The sequence below is a fragment of the Heliconius melpomene genome, chromosome 13 (assembly GCF_056956725.1).
Source record: "Heliconius melpomene rosina isolate 202511_hmr_F chromosome 13, ASM5695672v1, whole genome shotgun sequence".
Lineage (NCBI taxonomy): Eukaryota > Metazoa > Arthropoda > Insecta > Lepidoptera > Nymphalidae > Heliconius > Heliconius melpomene.
In genome coordinates this window covers 11,013,887-11,036,368 of record NC_140401.1, presented here as the reverse complement: position 1 = coordinate 11,036,368, position 22,482 = coordinate 11,013,887, and the positions used below count along the sequence as shown (strand labels likewise).

The 22,482-nt window shown below is 32.2% G+C and overlaps 1 protein-coding gene across 2 annotated transcripts in view; it reads right to left on the bottom strand.

Annotated features, from left to right (window-relative positions):
- The window catches only part of LOC146532952 (uncharacterized), a 78,019-nt gene extending 56,422 nt beyond the window's left edge, over positions 1–21,597 (bottom strand). For both annotated transcript variants that reach the window (XM_085195746.1, XM_085195749.1), the window contains exon 1: positions 21,374–21,597. The gene's annotated coding sequence lies outside the window, so the exon portion shown is untranslated. The remainder of the gene's footprint in view (positions 1–21,373) is intronic.
- Between the last annotated feature and the right edge of the window lie 885 nt (positions 21,598–22,482).

The window sequence follows — 22,482 nt, the reverse complement described above, 5'->3', positions numbered from 1 at the left end:
TATTGAAGTATCTTTTTTAATTAGAGTATGGCGTTAGTTATGCAATCAAATATAAAAATCCAAATATTGCATGGGGAACCGAATGTCTTGAGGTTCCCTTATGTCCATACATGTGTGTAAAACGTGCAGCTAAAAAAAAGTAAATCACAGCATAAAAAGTGTTAAAATTTTATTTTCTGACAATTTATAAAATAAGCAAACCACAATCAGCCGCAAACATTAAACATCGGTCACTAAAATACTCTCTATTTTATGCTACTGCACCACGGCTCAGTGGTGCAACACAAACAAATCTGTCAGCACTAACTCACATCACTAGCAGTTACTGTAATTGAGACCTCTCGTAGCCAATAAAACTAGGGATGCGACTACAAATAACTTCACTCTTCGTTCACTGTTCGTTCGTTATTTAGTCAATTAAATATCTACAATGTTATATAACTAGACAACACTGAAAGTAAAAAATGCAACTTACAAGAAAAATATGCTCAAGTAATAGTATTTATAGTGATAAAATATTTTAATTTACTATTTTGATATCGTTCATGACACTACAGGTACTATCGTCCGAAAGTTGCAAAAATTGCGAAACCCAACAACACTATTAGACCAGAAACGTTAAATAAAGAAATAAAAAACATCTAAGAATATAACAAATTGTAAGGATACTTTATCATCATGAAGTTCTTAACTTTTTTTGAATAAGTTTGATATTGGTTACTTTGACAATAAACGAAGAAAAAAATTCTCATTACATAATATACAAAACATATTCATCATGTAGAGTAAATAAGATACAGGAAACGCTATAATGCGTAGCATAGTCATATTCTATACCATATCTCTTTTTTCGATTCCAACTTGCCCAAGCAATCTAAAGGCGTTTTCAACTTTATAAAAGCTAAATGAATTACTTTGCAGGTTTACACATATGCTCGTATTTGTAATAAAAATATCGCCACTATTTCATAATTTATCACTCCACTTATCTCCATGTAGGAGTATATATAGGTAATGGGTAGCAAGCGATCGTAAACCATCATCGGTTGTCCTCCGTCCCGGCCCCCGCAGTCGCGGCTTCAACACTATCTTTAGACTACTATTTTAGCTCGTTTCACCTCCGACGCTCATTATAACGCCATTAGGAATTGGATTTCTATGAAATGTTATCCTGAAATACGTTTCTATTAAAGGAGACACGGAACGACAGAATCTTATGAACGAGACGACGCGACGTGTCTATAAATGAATAATATTTTTGTTTGCATTCCGCAAGTTCCATGGTTCATCACCTGCTCAAAGATTTTACTTCTAACAAACTCAAGTGTTTCTTTATTTTTGAGCGTATTAAGAAAATTACAGATTCGATAATTTATTATATACAATCCAATTCGTTCCCGAGGTTAAGGCGTTCAATCAAACTATCTGTTGAGTTTTATAATATTACTATAGATTACAGATTTTTACCGTTCAATAACCAACGTAAACAATGGCAACCGTAAAGTGACAACCATAAACTAATTATGACATAATAAATAAATATTCATGACAAAATAATTTGATCAATTTAATTAGTTTTATTTATACTGGTAGATAATTAAATTTGCTAAATGCATAATGGATGTTCCTTTGACATGTTATTTATAAAGCCGTTGCCTGTTCTCGCGTGTATGCAGTTCCAGTGTACAGTATGCACTCTGCAGAATGCAGGCAATTAATTAAACTTTACTACACTGGTCCTGAATTAGTGGTGCTGAGCTATTTGACGCATTGCGGCTATTCGAGATGCTGATATAATAAATGGTTTTGAACGAGAAATAAGATGTTAACATTATTGCAAATTGGTTATTTTAAAAAAGTCAGCAACATGGTAGGCAGAGGGAAGCTAGTGTTAGGACACTCCGTTCCCCATTTTGTACTACTTCACGAGGCCACGTAGTGGCTCGTAGTGCTGCACGAGCACAAAAGTGTGACTAAAAACGTGACAGGTTGTGGGCTCGTTCCCACTCAAAGAAATAAAATATTTAATATTTTCATTTCTTCACTCTGGTGTAGAGGCGAAGGCCGGCGTTGAGTTCCGCCACTCTACACCTCAGTTCTATAGTTCGGAAGATGGTTATAAAATATATTACAGAATATACTTCAATGTACATACTGATAAATTTATGTAATATATCTTGTATTTAAAAAAGAGCAATAAGTCCTTAAGTTAATAAAAATAGAATTTAGTGTACCTACCTTTACTGTACTTACTACCTAACGGAATTCATAGACCTCTTCCAGCGAAGATTCTTAATCTTATTATAGCGTCTAGACGTGCGTTTGTAATATTTAGATAGATAATTTCATTATTCACCTCCTATTCTTAATTGCTTCTAATTTGTCTGTCGACGGTATTTGGAAGCTAGTCATTAATAATTAAGTATTTTCTTTAACTATGACATTTTTAATTTTTTTAAATGGTGATTGATTATTTTGGTACAATCAAAAGGTTTTTTTAATAAAATTTAAAAAAAAAACAGTTTTTGGCTGTATCACGGACACAGCAGGGTTAGAGGAGCAGCAGTTAGAGGGAACATAGTGTTAAGACATTCCGTTCCCCACTTTCTGCCCAATTTTCGAAATATTGTGTGTTGAGTGGCGGGTCTCAACGCTGACCTTTTTCAGAAAAAATAATGTCCTTTAACATTCACTTTAATGTACTTCACACTCTATAATTAATAAAAAGTTCGCTCACGTTGAGCATTAGCGTCAAAATAGAAAAGCTTCTGGCTTTCCTGTCTTATTAGTTTAATATTGATATTGTCTAGACTAGACCTATGTACACATGTATGTCTATGTATATTTGTGTTCCGCCCAAACCACCAGACTTCCCTTACCGTCTGTCCGCATCTGCAATGCGCTTAAGAGGAGACCTCGTGCAAAAGCAATAAATAAGGAGATAAAATTGCACCATCACCGTTTAATAAATTTTCGAAAATGTCCCTATCCGATTAAGCACATTTGAAAATCGAATGCTAAGTCAATTTATTTACATATATAGATACCAACCAAATACTTCGCTGCCATTAATTTTTTACATTTTATGTAAATAACTTAATGCACTAAATTATAATTTCTGAACGAAAATATATTAGAACGTTCTCTCGAATCATTTCTTAAAGTCAGACAGATGGAAAAAGATACGTTAAAGTTTGCTCTTTAGACACATAAAAAAAAAGTTACTATCCATTAATGACCAAAAAATAGACAAAGTGCCAATTAATATAGAGAAAAATAAGCTTCCTGAAGGAAAATTTTAACATATCACGACCGCAGACCTCCCAAGAGCTAATTTCACGAAGCTCGTCGCTCCACGAGACGAATATCCAGCCGACCGCAAATAAAAAGCTTTTGATCTTTGATCTGCTTCCATCTAGCGAGATGATTGATAACTACGACTTTTACGCGCCAAACTTCCCGTTTATCCATGAGGCACTTAAAATTAACCTCAAAAGGAAGTTTGTTTATGAAGCTTTTCAAGCACTCTAGCTTTTCAAGCGTGTTGTGTAATTGAATATGACCGTATGTTGTTTGTGGGCTGGTTAGATGTAACGATCGAGTTGTAGATTATAGGTTCATATTTGTACTTTTTTGTATACCGCATACAGCACGGTAGGAAGAGGTAGTAGTAACACAACATTGCGTGTTGAGTGGCGGAAGCCCACGCCTTGCCTTGTCTTGAAATATCTAAAGAAAGTGGCAAGAACACATCCTTCAAGGCAATGTACGGTCCTTAATTTCTTTTAAATTAACAAGTCAAGTAAACGTTTCAAGAAAGTTTGTTTTGCGTCAAAACATTAAAGCATCAAAGCTACTAAGAATAAGTTTTAATGGACCATACTTAGAGTTCTTCTCTTCTGCTATACGAGTACTATACCTACTAAGTGACGAGATTTTTAAATGATAATAGATTGCATTTTTTTTCGCTCATTTTTAAGACAAAATTCATTAACATTTTGGACAGTAAACACTTTTCTAGATAATTAACTCATTATAATCACATAGTAAGTCGTCAATATTGCTAATTTTATCTTTATCTATCAATAACTTAACACTAACTTACTTCTAACTATAATATGGAGAGAAAAATTAGAAAAAAAAACGAAAATAACAGCAAACATCATTCAATCAATTATTCTTTTCTGAACTTCGACAGTAGAAACGTAAATTATTCCTTTCAGTTAGATAAGAACCAGGTATACTCGTATATAGCATAATGCGGCGTAATTGAATCGAATTGACGATATCCGCAAAACTTTAAACCAGTTATTCTAATTACTTGTGAATCAATTGCAGGAAATCCAGAGCTGTACCTAGAAGTTAATTGTAGTAATACTGTGCTTTGTTTTATATTATTATTTAAGTAGTCTTTTAAATTATAAAAATTGAACTAAACGTAAAATTTTTGTGTTTTGTTATCTATAGTTTTTTACTAATGGTTTGGACGCGGTAATCAACGAAAAATGGCAAAATATTTTTGTGTCGGATAGTTTATTTATCAAGGCTATATTATATCATATTAACTTCTCAGATTGGAGTGGAGAACGGAGTGTCTTGACACTAGGTTCTTTATAATAATAAATTTATAAGATAAAAATCCCGTCATGCGGGATTTAAAATATAAAATGATGTGAATAAATTTAAGAATTATACGCGCATTATATCACTAAATTATTTTCAAGAATAACGTTTATTGTAAATAGCGAACTTAGTAATAACTTCTCTTTATTCTTAGTATATATATTTATTTTATTTTCTTCTCTTGAACGAAACAGTCCTCGATTGACGTTAGTTTTAAAGGTCATTTCAAGATTTTCCATACCTTGAGAAGTAATCATTAATAAAGGACAAATATTTTCTGTTTACACAAGTGCTAAGTTCGCTCTTGACACATGTTAAAATAAATATCAATGTAACAAAAAGCAATTTATTTCTCCATAAATATTGAGCCTGATGTCTCGTGCGTCAACCTTCAAGTGAAAAACATTGAGAACACTTGTGCTAAACATATTTTTTTACATTTCGTCATCATTTTACATACGAAACATATTACGAACTAGACAAAATGAAAACGATTTTCGATTTTCTTCTAAAAATATCATTAAACTTTAACAAAAATAAAATATTTACTAAATTACATGATAAATTTAAATTTAGTATATTTTTTCATTAAATTATAACATACACAACATTACAATTTACTACACATCTGTTAGTATATATACTGTATGAAGAATATTGTTATACTGAATAAGCGACGGATGTAATTTACTCTTAATTGTGGTGTACAGAAATGCTGATAATGTGTGATAAAGCAAAGAAACGACCAAAGAAATATAATTTTTGTATTTTTTATAGGTGCATTTATCCATTCATTGAAAGCACTTGTTGCTCTAGTTTAACTACTTACTTAACTACATACCAATTATTTATAGAGTAAAGAAACCATTAATGGACATACGTACAATACAATCTGTACAAATAAATACATTAGAGATTAATTTAACTTGATAAGGGAGGTGTATTATGGATTAAACATAGATTAAGATCACTACGAATAATATTTATGCTATAACAGTTACTCCTATAAAAGGTTTTGGGACTAAACCTCGTATATTCAATTAAATATTTTAGTAATAAAATTCCATCACCTTGCAACATTATATATACTTTATAGTAACATTTTAGCCTTGCGTGTTCAGCGAATCCAGCTTCGCACATTGTTTTAACATTGTTGTGAATAAACACAATAGGTAGGTATATTTAATACAATCATTTCCTCGAGAAAGAATCGAATTCACTACAGTCCTTTATACGTTGACAACTACTGCGCCACAATTGCTTCCAAACAAGGCTTAAACTTTTTAATAATATAATTTTTTAAACATCAAAGACATAAAAACAATAGTCTTGCAGTATACGTAGGGCGAGGCTAGGTATGGCAAGGCGAGTCCCCATCGCTCTCTCTCCGCCGGCTTGACTGCACAATGTGAAACATTCAAAGCACTCCACTCGCGCCTAAAGCTCAGTGCGAGGGGTGAATTCAATAACCCTGTAGTTGCACAAGTACGTACGCATGTAACGTAAGACGCAATTATTGTGTTATATTGTTTGTTTTACTCGTGTTGGTCTTAACCCTTTTTTTTCGCTTCTCTCACGCAAATTCAATTGCGTTTTCAGAAGTCTATATAAATTATTTTATATTTATGCAGATGCATAATCGAATAAAAATGTCGCTTTTTTTAAATAATTATTTACTTATTTGAAATTCTTGGAGTTCAAATATTTAAAACTCTTTTAGTTTAACATTTTTTAACGGTTTTCGTACATTATGAGTAAAATAAGTATCGATAAAGTACTATACAAGAATGTAAGTCAGTTAAATCGTATAACTCAGTCAGCGTGTCATGGAAGCGATCGTGACTGAACAATAGGTAATTAACATTTAGACTTGTAAGTACATAATATAAGTGGGATGCGGGTTTCCTGAGGGTACTAAAGGACTCTTATAAATATAAAGAAATATACTACACCTTTAAAGTGCACGTGCCGAATCTTAAGAGGGGTTAGTTGGACCAATTTCATCACTCAATGTAAAACCTTCACAGATTTCTTTCCGTTTAATTTATAGGATAAGGTATATTAATGTTTATTAGAATCGTTAAGTAAATTCTTTCCCTGTTCAATTGGTAAAACATACCTATGTTTATTGATACCAATTAAAAATATATATCAACGACCAGTTAAGCGATACCTTGCCAATTTTATTTTGTCCTTCTCAATAAAAATAATCTATAAGTAATTATAATATAATGTGGTATATACCTTACTACTGTATTTCATCGTTCTATTTTAGTAAACCTGTCAATCCTCCCCTGGTCACCGCGCTCTCGCTACGCCGCACGGGTGCAGGAAGTGAAGACGAAAATATCAATATTTGTTCCACGTCCGTCTCCGCATTGCGACTCACTTATTGGAAAAATAAATATTGTTTGATATTTCATTCAAAGTTAAGAAAGTATCGGTTGGAAATAAAATTTTGTATTGAATATTTGCTAGAAAGTTAGCAGGTTTTTTAAAGTTGAATATTGATTGAAAACTTTTTAATGACGTTATCGATTTAACCCTAAGGTTATAAATTAAAGTAGAAATTAGAGACACATGAGTACCATTTATTATAAGCTTCTTATAATGCTGGTATAGCGTTAACTATTAAACGGTTAATTAAAAAAATAAACATTTGGTATGTCTTTTCTTACAATAAGTAGGACTTATAAAACATAATGAACAAAAGGAAATTAAAGAGTCAGTTTATATCAATAATATGTTAATTGACATACATATTTAATTTTCCTACTCAATTGTGAGTCGCGGCGCAGCGGCGCGTGACAAATGTGCGACTGTAAACACGGCAGGCTGTGGGTTCGATTCCCACTCGAGGAAATGAAATATTTAGTTTATTCGTTTCCTCGCTCTGATACCGAGGCAAAGCGCGGCGTTGAGTTCCGCCACTCAACACGCTATGCCTCTAGAATTCAGCAGAAAGTGTTTACGGAATATATAAATGGGAACGGAGTGTCTTAGCACCAGGTTCTCTGGGCTTACCCTGCTATGTGCGGGATACAGCATGAAGCTAAAATATTATATATAAAAAAAATTTAAACTTAAATATATTATTTAAATATTAAATGTACGTCATATATTCAATATTTATACGATTATGTGTAGGAGTTCCATTGCATGTAATATATAAAATCCATTAAGTTTGCATATCGCGCTATAATACTCAAAATGCTGAAATATAACGGTCTTTTACAGTTAGATATGAAATCTTTGCCAAATTTTATGAAATAGGGTTGTCATGTCATTGTAAGCATACGATAAGAATACAATGTGATTTATTTACAGTGAAATTGTTGAATATTTGTAAAAACCTACAAATATCGCCAAAAACTAAGATCGAGATATAATTTACCTACTAAAAGTTGAAACCTACTAAAAGTTGAAATTTAGAATATCTGTCCAATGTCCGTGTTATAATAATATGTAAAATTGCTATCAATTTATATATGGCATATTTATGAATATTAAACAATATCGATATCAATAAAATAAAGCATTGTCATTGATTTCACGGTGCGCGACCCTGTGGCTAACCGGTCGTTGCGCACGCGCATGCCCAACCCGTCCAACTAGTATCCTTCCTTACCCACCCATATTATATTAAAAATAATTAATAATTCTTTGTATAGATACTTATATTATTAATTAAGTAAGTAATCCTTAAGTTAATAGGTAAGTAATCCTTAATATGGAACACGACTATGAATAAAAAAAAAATATGAGTAAATAAAGTTTTCAATTTATTATTTACTAGCGACCCGCTTGCAGCTTCACCCACTTATACACAATTATTTATTTTTTCATCGGAATTATTTTCGTGATCTAATTTTTTTATTCTAAATACAATATCCATACATTGATAGCTAAAGTTTCAGCCAATTAAATTATAAACTCTTGTTGTAGCAATATTGTAGGATACAATTCTTTATATTGATATGACTTTTTTATTTATGAACCGATGGAATAGTGAAAATTGCATCGAAATCAGTTAAGTCATTTCTGAGATTAGCGCCCAGACAAACACAAATTGTTTTCGGTTCTCTTCCAATAATAAATACCCCCAATAATAGATTTTGCCATATATCTTCCACGTACAGACAGTGATGAGTTTTAATTTTTATAATAATAATTTAAGTTATTAAAAAATAGACTAGAAATTAATAAAAATGTTGAAGTATTTAAATAAATATTATGAATGTATTATGTCATTATTTTTTCTAAGAAATCACCTTGCCGCATGACCCCCAAATACATGTGTATAAAGTATTTTTCCGAGTTTCGAACACACAACCATTATATTTACAGTCTAACCCTATACCAATACGCCACTACGACCTCAACTCTAATGACTCGATGACAAATCTATTTATTAATTAAAATTTTAAAGATAACATAAATAAGTATCGTAAATATCTACATCTTTTTTAGTTATATATAACAGTAAAATGCACAAAAAAATATTATAAATCGGAAGGAATCAAACCCATGATCACTGATACAACCAGTCCTCCACTAATCCACTGGTCCAACAGACAAGACCAGGCAAGCTACAAGAAAGTTGATTAAAATAATGAAATCCACTTATAGTTTTTATACCTGCAGACAGCTGATAGATAGATGCTACGTGTAAATAGATGGTGGTACAGTACAGTACGCGCACTCATTACGAGGTGTTTACTGACTGCATTTGTAGGGGCATTGCTCCCGCGGCGCTGCACTGCTTTCTGAGGTTAATTGTAAGATATTTTTTAATTTTTAAATAATAAAAATAATGAGTAATAGATACATACAATTTTCTCAATTAATATTTATAAGTTTTAAGTATTATAGACCGGTTGAAATATCATTCATTATAGATATTATACTTATTCATGTTATCTTTCACTTTTAATTGTAAAGAAAGTATTATAAATGGTACTGTCCTACTAAAAAATTTGAAAAACGACATTCCTAATACAGACAGACTTTATATTATTATTTAGGTAAATTAACAAATATCGATTAAAATTTATTGCGTGAAATTCAATCTACAACAATCCAGGCAGCTTTAGCTTTAATATCCACATATAGCAGGGTGGTAGGCAGAGGACATTTATGGTTAAGACATTCCGTTGACCAATTTCCGAGAAATTACGTGTTGAATAGCGAAACTCAACGCTGCACATTGTCTTGTTATCAGAGAGAGGAAGGGATATGCAGACAGACACTGCCGCTACAACGCTAGCCAACGACGGCCTCTATGCAAATGATCTAAATCTTTTAATCTAATTGTAACAAATATCCACTGATTAAGGCAATGTTAAATCGCAATGACATAAATAAATAAATGGTAATCTGTAAATGCACTTTGTTTTTACCACGTAACTGCCACGTACTGTGGTCCTGATTCACCTTGCTTCGGGATATTATCAAAGACCCATTCAGAAGTATAGAGATCAACATTAATTATTTCTTTGAAAATATCTTATAGTTTACAGGACATCGTTGAGGCCCAATAATTCTCAAGTGTGAAGCTATGAAGAATATTATAAACTTTACATATAAAAGAAATAATTTATTTTTTCATTCACGTAAAGTATGACATTGTATACATAATATTAAAAAATCGTTTCCCCAACGATGTATCTCATGAAATAAGCGAGAACACCACGCAAGCGAAACCGCGAGCATAACACTAGTATTTAACAAAAAAAAAATAACACTGTTTTGTCACGTTTAAGCAATAATGTGTGGGAAAATAATATCGAAATGTGTGCATTGTATCCAATTACTCGGTGTCCATTAAAAATTTCTAAATTTCAGCGTGTGTCATTGATACGAGCGTGTTGATAGGTTGCTCAACAGGTCGCGTTTCATGCGAATACCGAATGGCCGCTATCACTTACATTACACGTAAGAATACATTGTATTTCGAAATTAGACAATAAACTATTTGGATACGCCATTGATCGCACACCAAATAGGTCCAAGCTTTGTCTTTATTATTTAAATGAAAATATTCTTTATAATGTTGCTGAGAAGAGCTATTTGGTTCTATGTGATTTTTCTTTGTACAGGGAGACAATAGGGGAGTGGGCGTCGAGCATGCGTAGGCTTTAAGTGACGACGTCGTGAAGCTTACGTGATGAAGAAGGTAGGTACTTCATAATTTTTATCAGGTTACAAAATTTTAGGCTATTTTTTTTTTAAAGAAAATATCTGAATTGAATTATTTTTAGTTTTCCACTGTTCTGCATGAATTCCAGAAATAATTAAATTGATTGACATAAATATTAACACAAACTTTCACATTATTATTTTTAGCTTTACGCCTTATCTACAGCAGGCCAGGAAGATAAAAACCAGTCACTAGTATTAACACACTCCATATCCCACTCTCGTTGCAAGTGGCGCAACTCATCGCCGCACTTTGTCTTGTTACCAGGAAATGGTAATAAATGAACATTTTGCGGCTACGTTATAATTGATTAATAATATAGTACTTATATCATATTAATTATTCATATAAGTATTATTTAATATTTTATTATTAATCAATTCAGTTCTTGTTGCTTAGCTTTTTACGGTATTCTATTTCTAGCGACATAATTAAATGAAAGTAAAAGGTTTCTAGCCGTTTTTGCAGTACATCAGTGTGGTGTAATATTTTAATAAAAATATGGATTGTATATACTTATATAAAAACATTGTTTAACGTGTTTTTGATTTTACGCTGTATCCCCTATACGGCAAGAAGGGAATATAATGTTAAGACACTGTTTCACACACCCACTTCCACCCCATTTTCTATGCATTGCGTGTTAAGTGGCGGATCTCTATGCTGCGCTTTTTCCGAGTGGAAATCGAATCCACAAATGCCGTACTTATAATCAGCGCTACGACGCCGTAATTTTTACTGGTATCATTTAATTAATAACTTCCGTACATTGTTGACTTAGTTAGGACGTAACTAATTGTACCCGTTAGTTCTAGGTTCAAATCTGAATCGGGCAAATATCAACATAGGTAAAGTGTGATTTTGGCTCTAACAGGGATATTGCCAAGGAGATACACACCGCGGTGTCAACTCGAATGGGAACAAACAATATACATTACGCGGATGTTGCGGTTGCGTCTAAACGTCCTACAGACCTCATGAGCTATATAATATACATAAAATTTACTTCAAACTATTGTATGTTACTTGTATTTAAAAAAAATAAAAACTGAAAAAAAAACCACTTTAATTTTATAAAAATCACACAGTAAATATATTTTTTTAAATTTCATACTGTATAGGTATCGCAAATAGTAGTTGAGTTATAAATAATTGCTCTAAATGGAATCGAATGTACAACCTACACAGTTAAGGCAGGTACCTATATACTAACTACTCCACGATAGTAACAAGTCAAAAACTTGTTTTAATTATTTTTATTATACTTAACTCAAATATTTTAAAGAGCTTTCTATCCACTTGTCTATTTATATGGTACGGTGTGACAAGTTGCATCCTCACTTCAGTATAATGATCTAAACTATTAAAGACACTTTCGTGCGCGTCCGACGGAAGTTCATTTCGTTTCTTATATACTAAATGAAACACTATTTTAATTTTAACACTGCCCTTAGCTTAAACTGTAAAGAATCAGATAAAACTAGTCAAAAACATCAAGCAGTAGAAAGGGGAACGGAGGGTCTTATCATTAGGTTCCCTCTGCCTACAAAAACAAATCTGCTTTTAAAAAAAACATTAACACTGATATTTCTTGACTACAATATTTTCAATAAGTATAAGCTACAATAGCCGGAAAACAAAAGCCTCTTAAACTACAAACAAAACAATAGACAACCAAATACCTCTCTACAAAATTATGAGTATTGTTGAGACAAATCACTAAACGATAAGGAATTTAAAACAAAACCATAACTTACAGTTAAGTGAGCTTATCTTTCAAAGTTTTTATTGAAGACCTGTTTGAGTCAAGCGCCGGGCCCTTACCGATAACCTAGGTTCAAGTAGATAAAAATACTTTTTTTTCTTTGTTTACAGCTATTTATAATAAGTACGCGTGTGGTATAAAGACATGCTTCACCTATAACGTAAACTCTCTTGAAATATCCAACAAAGAAACAAAAATTGATAAAATGTAAATAAAACTTCGAAGTGTATTTATTTCGCTTTACGCTTAAAGAAGGTTGCTTTTTAAAGATGTAAACCGCCACTGGAACTCCTTGGCCGAAATTTGTGCGAAGACTCGACATACGACAGCAAGTTATATTGAAAATCTTTATTTTACTGTAAAGTTAGAGGAAGTGTGGAAAGTTGTATATAACAAAAAGTTTCTCTCAGCTTGCATGATGTGCATAAAGCGTATGGCTTAATTTTTGAGATTGATTTTTAATTCTAAGCGTGACGTTAAGTTCCGCTACTCAATACGCAATGTTTCAAAAATTGGCGGTGCTAAACACTAGGTTCCCTCCTTCCTTCCTTTAGCTACCTAGCTATATGCGGGATCCAACGCGAAGCTACAAAAGAATAAAAACGAAAAGCAATACAGTACTCCACAATATTTTCCAACAAAATTATAGAGAACAGCGTCATTTCAACGTATACAAAGTTAATGAGCTTAAAATTTCATTTCATAGAGGGAATAACTTAAAACTTCTAAATTTATTCTTTCGTTAATAAATGTGTTCATAATTATGGTATTCATACAAATATACTATACACGTGCTTAAAGGCTTTGCTTTAAACGCTCAACTTATTTTAGCTTCGTTCAAATTAAAATAGAATAACTAGTAGTAGAATAACATACAAATTTTCAAGGAATAAAACAAAAAGATTAACATGGGGTCTAGAGGCACAAGTAGGCTTGTTACTTCATGCTGGTACATTTAAGGATTATTATACAAGGAATGCTACATACGTGTAAACCGGATCGAAGGACTGTATTCAAGGGCACTCGAGTTTATGTTTTAGTTAAAATAAGTAGAAATAGTCGGTACCGTAGAGTTAATTAGAATAAAACTATTGAAATGTGTCTTGAAAAGCTTCATATTACAATATTCCAAGGGTTCTTCGCACGCCTAGAAACATTATTATATTGAAAATTCAGTATAAAAATATATCATAGCAAGATTTGAACCCCCACCTCTTAGAATCAAAGTTAAATTTGGTAAAATTATCAATCGGTTACCACGAGGGCGAAGTCACAAGTAAAACTTACTATTTACATAATGCTTATTTAATGTTTATAACCTTGATGCATAGATTATAGAAATAAATTAAATGCCCGAATGAGATCCCGACAATATTCAAAAAAAGCCCATCTATCTATATTTTTCTTAGTCACAACAATTCGATAATATTTTCCAGCGATGATTTTCCGAGTTAAATGACATGAGTGACGGACGGAAGTGTAGTGACCTAAATGATATGTGGGACAATGCTCACACAAGTTTTTCAAAGCTGTTCTCAGAAACGCCAGGAAAAGACCACGCGGCTACGGTGGCGAACCGACTCCGCGCAACCGCAATAAATCAGTTGTATCATGAAACCAATCTTAGAACACTTAGCTTTCCACTTTCACTTTTAGTTATTGTAAACCCCGGTGTGTCCCTTTTTATTTACTTAAAAAATATTATCTAAACATATATCGTTAAGTATGTTAGTAATGAACCTTTGTATATAAAAAATGATTATTTTAAAAACAAGTAAACCTAATTGTTCTAATAAATGCATATGACACAACAAATTTTTAAATTTACCAATTTCATTTGCAAACGATTAAATTCAAGGTCCCTTAATAATTGAATATCTACTGACAAACTGATATGCGATTTTTATAAGAAATATATTGAAAACTATTTCGTTATAGAATGACTGATAGACAATGAACAGACTACTGAAACATAGAACGTTGAAATTGTGGGTTAGGGAAGCATTAAAAGAGGATTTCTCAAGAACAGAATTTTCCATTTTATTTCTTAAAGTCCACGCATGTAACTAGCTATGTAACTAGTAGTACGTATAAACATATAAACTTTGAATCACAAAAAACATATAATTTTACTGAAACCAAAACTGGTTATCAATATACTCGTAAGTACAAAGTTACGTAACGTTCGTAACAGAAGTGTAGGTATGGGTTATGTATTTTTTGTGGACAATTCGAAGTGTCAATGGGAGACAGGTGGCGCGGAACCGCCGGTAATAATGATATCCGCCGGCAGACGCGCGCTGCATTAATTGATTACACGAACTAAAGATCCGATATAAGCTTTTATAGGTACCCTGAACGTGCAATCTTGTCTATTAATAGAAGAAATCTGTTTATGAAAATGTTACCTTATATTAAAAAAGTGTGGTTTGTTTATTGTGCCTTTATGTAATGGTATAATTTAGATTTATAGTATTTGAAGTATGCTGATAGCAGAGTACGCTGAGGGAACCTAGTTTGAAGACACTCCCTTCCCCACTTCTCGCCCATTTCTTGAGACATTGCGATTGAGGAAATGAAATTAATTAATTCCCCCCAAATTGAAATCAAAACCACAACTTAGTTTAGTAACAGCTTTAGTTAATTTTTTATCAATTACAGTAAGGAATATGAATTTAAACCTAACTACATCCAAATAAATACTACTAATTCATTAAACCAAACAATTTAATTATATAAGCTGTATAAGATAAAAGCTAACAAAACATAAATATATAATACTCCATTACATAAGTAACACACAAATCATAACATCATTTTCCCACGTTACAAGGTCGCTGTAACATTGAACATGAATGACGGCGCTACAATCATCATATCCGATCACCATTACGTATTGCACGAGCTAGTTGGATCCACAGTCTACAGGTTCTGTACAAATCTGGAAAGCTTTTTTTGTTTATTAATCAAATGCTCGTTTATTCGTAAGATTGCTATACTTTACTTGATTGACCAAGAAAATACAGACAATTTAAATATAATCCAAATGAAACACGAATGAAAAACCATAGAGAAAAGAGAAATATAAATATTATATATTCGTTATTTTGTATGTTAGGTAACCATTACGTAGAAAACTTCATGTCTTTTTAAATTACTTTTACATGACTGTAAAAAATTCAAACGAACAGCATATTCATGAGGGACAGTCTAATGGAATTACTCTCCCGAGGGTATAAAATATATTAGATACTTACGTCAATTTCCTTAAAGAGCTTTAAAAAATTGCTTAATAGTGGGGTACTGTGACATAGATGAACAAAAGGTTCTGTACCTGCCTTTAATTTTACCTTATTGTCTGTTGTCAATCATCCTGAAATTGGTTTAGTACTTAATTACTCATCGCTAAAAATCCTATTTTTTCATTATTAGCCTAACCTATTTTTATGTACTTAGCGAGGTAGCTAGAGAATACTCTATGGTCTCTGCGTATCTCTTTCGTTCATAAGAATGCTCTAAGATAATAAAGTCAAATTATTTATTGACCCTACGGTACCCTAAGAATTTTGTGTGGTACGGTACCTATCAACATAAAAAGCGTAGGCACCAAGCTTTTGAATTATATGATAAGTAAATAAAAAAATAAACTGTACTTCAAGTAGTAAAGAACAAAACAATACAATCGTGAAACAGTAAAGGAGCAAGGGTCAAAGTCCTCTCTGTGAATGAGAATGGGGCGCCGTCATCGTAATCTACAGCGTACGTCTGAATACTGAATGCAGACTAATTTGTATAACCTAGGTACATTTTTTTTATCTTTTTGCCTATTACGTGAGATAGGTAGAGAAAACATAATGTTAAATCACTCCGTTCTTGACTTTATGGTGGAAAGCATTACGTATTGAATGGTGGCACCCAAGTGTCACAAATTGCACGCCGTTGCCTGGTCTTAATTAGGATTTTTTTTCAGCTTCAAGCTGTATCCCATGTGTAGCAGGTAGGCAGAGGGAGCCTAGTGTTAACACACTCCGCTCCGCGTGTTGGGTGGCGGAACTCAACGCCGCGCTGTTTGCCTCGACACCAGAGCGAAGACGTAAATATGAAATATTTCATTTCCTCGAGTGGGAATCGAACTCACAACCTGTCGCGTTTACAGTAACACGCTTGTGTCACTGAGCCACGAGTCGTGGCCCACGACTGACCTCAATCAATATATTATTAAAAATGTTAAATAACATTATAACATATTATAGTTATTTAATAAATAAAATTAGTGTCGCAGACTGGCGCCATCACGACCACTCTCTTTGCGAGAACACAAAAATATTTGTTTTGTCAATATAATTATACTAATTTATTTTCGAGTGAAAACTTTAATAGCTTTGTTAATATTCGCTAATATTAAAATTCAAATGTTAGACACTGGACCACGGCGAGTCTTACTCACTTTCACTTAATATTGTTTATATGTCTGTATGACAGGATGTGGAATAAAAAGAAATGTTTTTTTCATAAAATAAGACCGTCTTGGCGCAGAGGCGTAAGAGTACGGCCGTAAAGGCGAGGGTTATGAGTTCGATTCCCACGCGGATGAAATATTTTTTATCTCCATTTAATTTCTTCGATCTGGTAACAAAGTAAATAAAGCGCGGTGTTCACATTTCACAAAAATACATTAATAGATGAATTATCATTTCTTATCTATTTATCTGTTTAATGAAAATTACAAGTGATTAATTATAAATATACATAAATTACCTAAATAAGTTTCTATTGACAATCAATTTCTATATTTTTTAATATCTAACTAATAAAATAAATACAAACGTCAATCTTGCTAATTAAATTATGTAGATTATTTTTGTTCTAAGTTCAGACCATCTGTTCCATCTTCAGACCAGCTCGATGGTACCATATTATTGTTTCGCCGCCCAAGTTACATATAATTGCCAAGATTTATAATGATACAATTACTACAAGCCCATCAAATTCAGTTTATTACATAGTTTTAAGTCAATCTTAATAAAAACATGTTGAAAAAAACTACTTTTACTTAAAACCCGCACTATTTAACGGCACATGTATGTATGTATGTCTCAAATAAATCACGAGTAATTTTCGCGCGAATCATTTAACACGTTAATTATAAGAAAAATTGGTAGCGACGTATCATTATAATGACTGGCGTTAAAATATTGAAACGTACGAGTAATTAATACTTTTTTATATCATTTAAATCAGCTTCACGCTGTATCCCGCAGCAGGGTAGGCAGAGGGAACCTAGTATTAAGACACTCCGTTCCGCGGTTCACGCGGTTTCCGCCGAATTCTGGAGGCACTGCGTGTTGAGTGGCGGAACTCAACGCCGCGCTTTGCCTCGACACTAGACCGAAGAAATGAAAAGAACTTTCCTCGAGTGGGGATCGAACCCACAACCGTCGCGTTACAGTCTCACCTTGTCAAAATCAATACACACCACGTGTACATAGCCTGTGATAACGATACGTAACGAATAACTAAAGGTTCCGGGTTCAACTTCATACACCAACAGGTTATTTTACAAAGTTTTTGCCTCAACCAGCCTCGCGCTCGCCACATAAGGGCATGGCATTCGGTCGCCGCAAAAACGCTATACATCTATACACTAGGCAACTGGGATATATAAACCTCCTTTAGTTTCTTTTTCTTCAGCTTTACGTCTTTTTCCGCAGGCAGAGAGAATCAAGTATCGAGACACTTAAATCTCCGTTTTCCTGCCGAAACCGAAACATTGCGTGTTTTGCCTTACCAAAGCGTTAAAATGAAATAATGTATTTTACCCTGAGTGGGAGTTGAACCCACAACCATCACGGTAACCGTGTGTCGTTCGTTAGCAATTTATTTATAAAGTAACGTGAGAAAATTACTATATTTCCGATTCTATAATTAACTTCCTTTCCAGGATATGTACTTTTATCTCTAAAGTACTTAATTATTAGATACACCAAAATCTACTGTTTTAATGTTTTCTTCATGAATTTATCATTGTTTTAATATAATTTAAAAGAGTAACGATGTCAATAACACGCAATGTCCCTAAAACTCGGGAAATTATTCTGTAATTAAATAAACTTACAAATATTTCAATTAACGTGACGCAGGAAAATATCTAATGTCCGAGTTAGATCCTATATTCTACTATGGAGACCAGTACCGAGACTGGCTCCCTGACATAAATGTATTTATGAAATGTACATACACAAAAAAATATATAAGTATATAAAAATAGAAGTCTTTAAATATCTTATTTGTTTAAAATCTTCTGAAATAAAGTAAAAAGCTGCGATTCCGAAATACATTTCAAAATAATTAACCATATTAGGGCAAGGAACTGCAAAATGAAATAAAATGAATTAAACGTGCATTAAATCGATACGACATCGACAGCGTTAAAAGTAGGTATCTTATAAATTATGCAATTATCATTAATTTTATACACTTGACCTACTCCTACTTAAAATAATTGGTTTATAATTTCCTTTTAAATTGTAACGACGGTATGAAATTGATTGTAAAGAGTTTGGCCTTTAATTAAAAGTAAGTATGTTTTTTTACCTTCGCGTCTTTACGCATCTTGTTTATCTCATCTCTTGCAGCATTTTGGTTTTTTGACATGGAAGTTTGGAGAGGAAAGATATAGATGCACAAAAGTGTTATTTGTCATTCTCATAGTTTCTGAACATTCTAGCGAAGCCCAAAGAGATGCTAGTTACGTCGGTATATATTTTTCCTTGTTATATTTTATATTAGAACGAAGGAATTATCACAGAAATACTTCAATATTTACAATGCATTATTATATCAATATAGGACGTAAACGTTATGAACCAAAAAAAATGAAAATGGGGAGATCTGTTACTATTGTCATTCTCCTAATACACAATAAAGCCTTAAATAATTTGCCTTGATACTAGAATGATACTAGATCAAAGACGAGGGTATTTTTGAGAACTTAAAGAGCCGTATTTGACTTAGTTGTTTCTTGGTAAAACATATCTGATGCATTAAAAAAGTCAATATAGTATTTCCCCGTGACAAAATGTTTATTTCACTTTTACACTCATAACTATAACTCATAAATAATACTCATTTTAGATTATAATGAAGCTTTATATTTTATTTCTATACCTGAGCACAGAGTACAGGTAATTAAGCAACAATGCATAGTACTACAATCGACTGTCATATTCCAAGAAAAAGAACAATAAAAATTAGTAAAATTACCTGTTTATTAAATTCTTGTACTTTTAAGATATTGTTTATTATATAAAAAAAAACTAGAGTGGAAAAAAACATAGTGTATTTAACTTGGAAAAAGGGTTACGAGGTGTTTATATAATTCATATCTGACTTTCTTAATTCAAAGAGCTATTAGGTAATATAAAAGAAAATAAAGATATTATTCTAATTTCTAAACGTAATTATTCACGTACGCTGCTTACTTTACAAAAAAATACTATAAGTAGAACGCCGGTTAAGCACTTCCAAAAGAAATCGGCGGAAAATGGGCAACGGAGTGTCTTAATACTAGGTTCCCTCCGCCTTCCCGCCTTCGTACGGGAACAGAGTGAAGTTGTATTAAAAAAATCTAAGGTAATAAAAAATTTAAAAATAGTAAAAAATCATCTATCAGGTTAGAGAAAAGGTGCTGGATTCCGTGACCATGTGCCGAAACATGTTTCTGGATTCAAATTTATCTTATTTTTACCTGTATCACGCACATAGCATACAGAGAGCTAAAAACTAAGATATCTTAGGAACCTAGTGTTAGGATCCTAGAGACATTGCGTGGTGACTGGCGAAACTCAACGCTGTGATTTGCCTCGATATCAGAACGAAGACATAAATATATACTTATATTAAATATTTCATTACCCCAAACGAGAATCGAACCCACAACCATGGAGAAGAGAATCTCACTTTCACAGGTTTGCTCCCTAATTCGCAACAATAATCCCAATACAATTATAAAAAAAAATATAGAATATTTAAACACTACAACTTTAATACAGATCACAGATATTGGTTAAAACAGTTTTAAAGAGGACAAATTTCAGTAGGTATTATCTACATAACATTTGTAACAATTCAACTTGTAATAAATTTTGTACACACAATTTCATATTTTACATAACGCAATTGATAAGAACTACCATACTTTATAAAAAAAAATTATAAATTAATTTAATTTAAAGTTAATTTAAAAAACTTTTTAGAGAAAATATTTAAAACAAAACAATTAAACGTGCTAAAAAACTAAAATTCGGTAATATAGGCAATATGTCGTTTAATTTAGATTAAAATATTTATATTATATGGTAAACAGCGGAATTTTCGCAAATATTTAATGATATTGGTGTTATCGGTGTTGTAAAAACATAGAAAATATAAAGGGTAGAAACGCAGCGTATATTGTGATAAGCGTCAGAAGATCGCATCAAAACATTATTGATTCAAAGCCGTCGTGGCATAGTTTGAATATGTCTGTCTGATTGTAAATGATGGTAACGAATTCAATTCTTATTTGTCTAATATTTATGTATAAAGTATTTATACGAGTATATGATTAAAGTACGGTATTGGGTTCCGTTTGACAACAGATAATGAAAAGAAAATTAAAAATGAAGGAATATATCGCCAGGTTTTTTGTAAGGAATGATATAACGACTAAATATATTTAAAACAAACAATACAGGGTGATAGAAGAAAAGATTTTTTCACGGTTTTTAAATAAGGTAGATACTTACCGAAAAACATTAAAATTAGTTATTTCCCCACATAGCTGTAGTTTCACACGGCTTACAACGTCACAGAACTCTCACTCACTTATTAATTTGAAACTAAAAATCGTCCGTGTTTACAATGCGTTGCTATCACGAATGCAGTTTATTAACGTCTGGTTATTTCTCGCGCTTACCACATCCAACGTCTGTACCGCGCGGCCGCCGCGTGCTATATGAATATGATTGTTATGGGATCGTCGGTCGACACTCTGCGTCTGGCGCTAAGTTGAGCGTTGCTAGAGCAACGTTGTAATGCCCGCCATGCTGCGACAAAACTGCAATGAAGTTTTGTACTTTATATATTTTTTTGTTTGTTATTAAATAATAATAGTTAATAATTAATATAAAATATATATGTTAAGTTAATTAAGTTACTTGTTTTAAGTTTACTATAGTTGGTATAATTTGTATTTCTGTCATTATGCACTAATATTAAATTTGACTTCCCATATACTATTAAATTATTTTTTTATACAATTATTTATTGCTTAAATAATATTTCTCTAATTTGTTACTTTAAAATTATTTAAAAAAAATAATAAGATGTCTCCTTAATAAAAAAAAATGTAATATAAAGTCATTTTAAAAAGAGATTCAAGTTGTTAAGCAGACAATTAACGTGTTCATCATAATATTTTACGTAACATTATTAAGGAAAGTTAAACACACATGCCCAAAAATATTTTATTATAATTCGCTCTCACACGGGACGCTCGACTGTCGTGTGAATTAACTCTGAAAATTATAATAATATCATAAAAAAAAACAAAGATTCACTTTTAACGTTTATGAACTTACTTACTTCTAACAGTTATATATATGATAAAGTCGCTATCTGTTCGAAGTGAGACGGTTTTTACGATTTCACTCGACGAGGCTTAAACCGTATATAGATTTGAAATGCTAATTCATTTAAATACTTTATTTGCTCTAATTATAGGTGCAATGAAGTCAGGAATATCATATTCTTAGGAATGAAACATTCTTATATATGCATACATACATTGGAGGAGCATCAGTATCAGTAGTACCAGTTATTTATACATGTTTCGAAGATAATACGAGGGTCACAA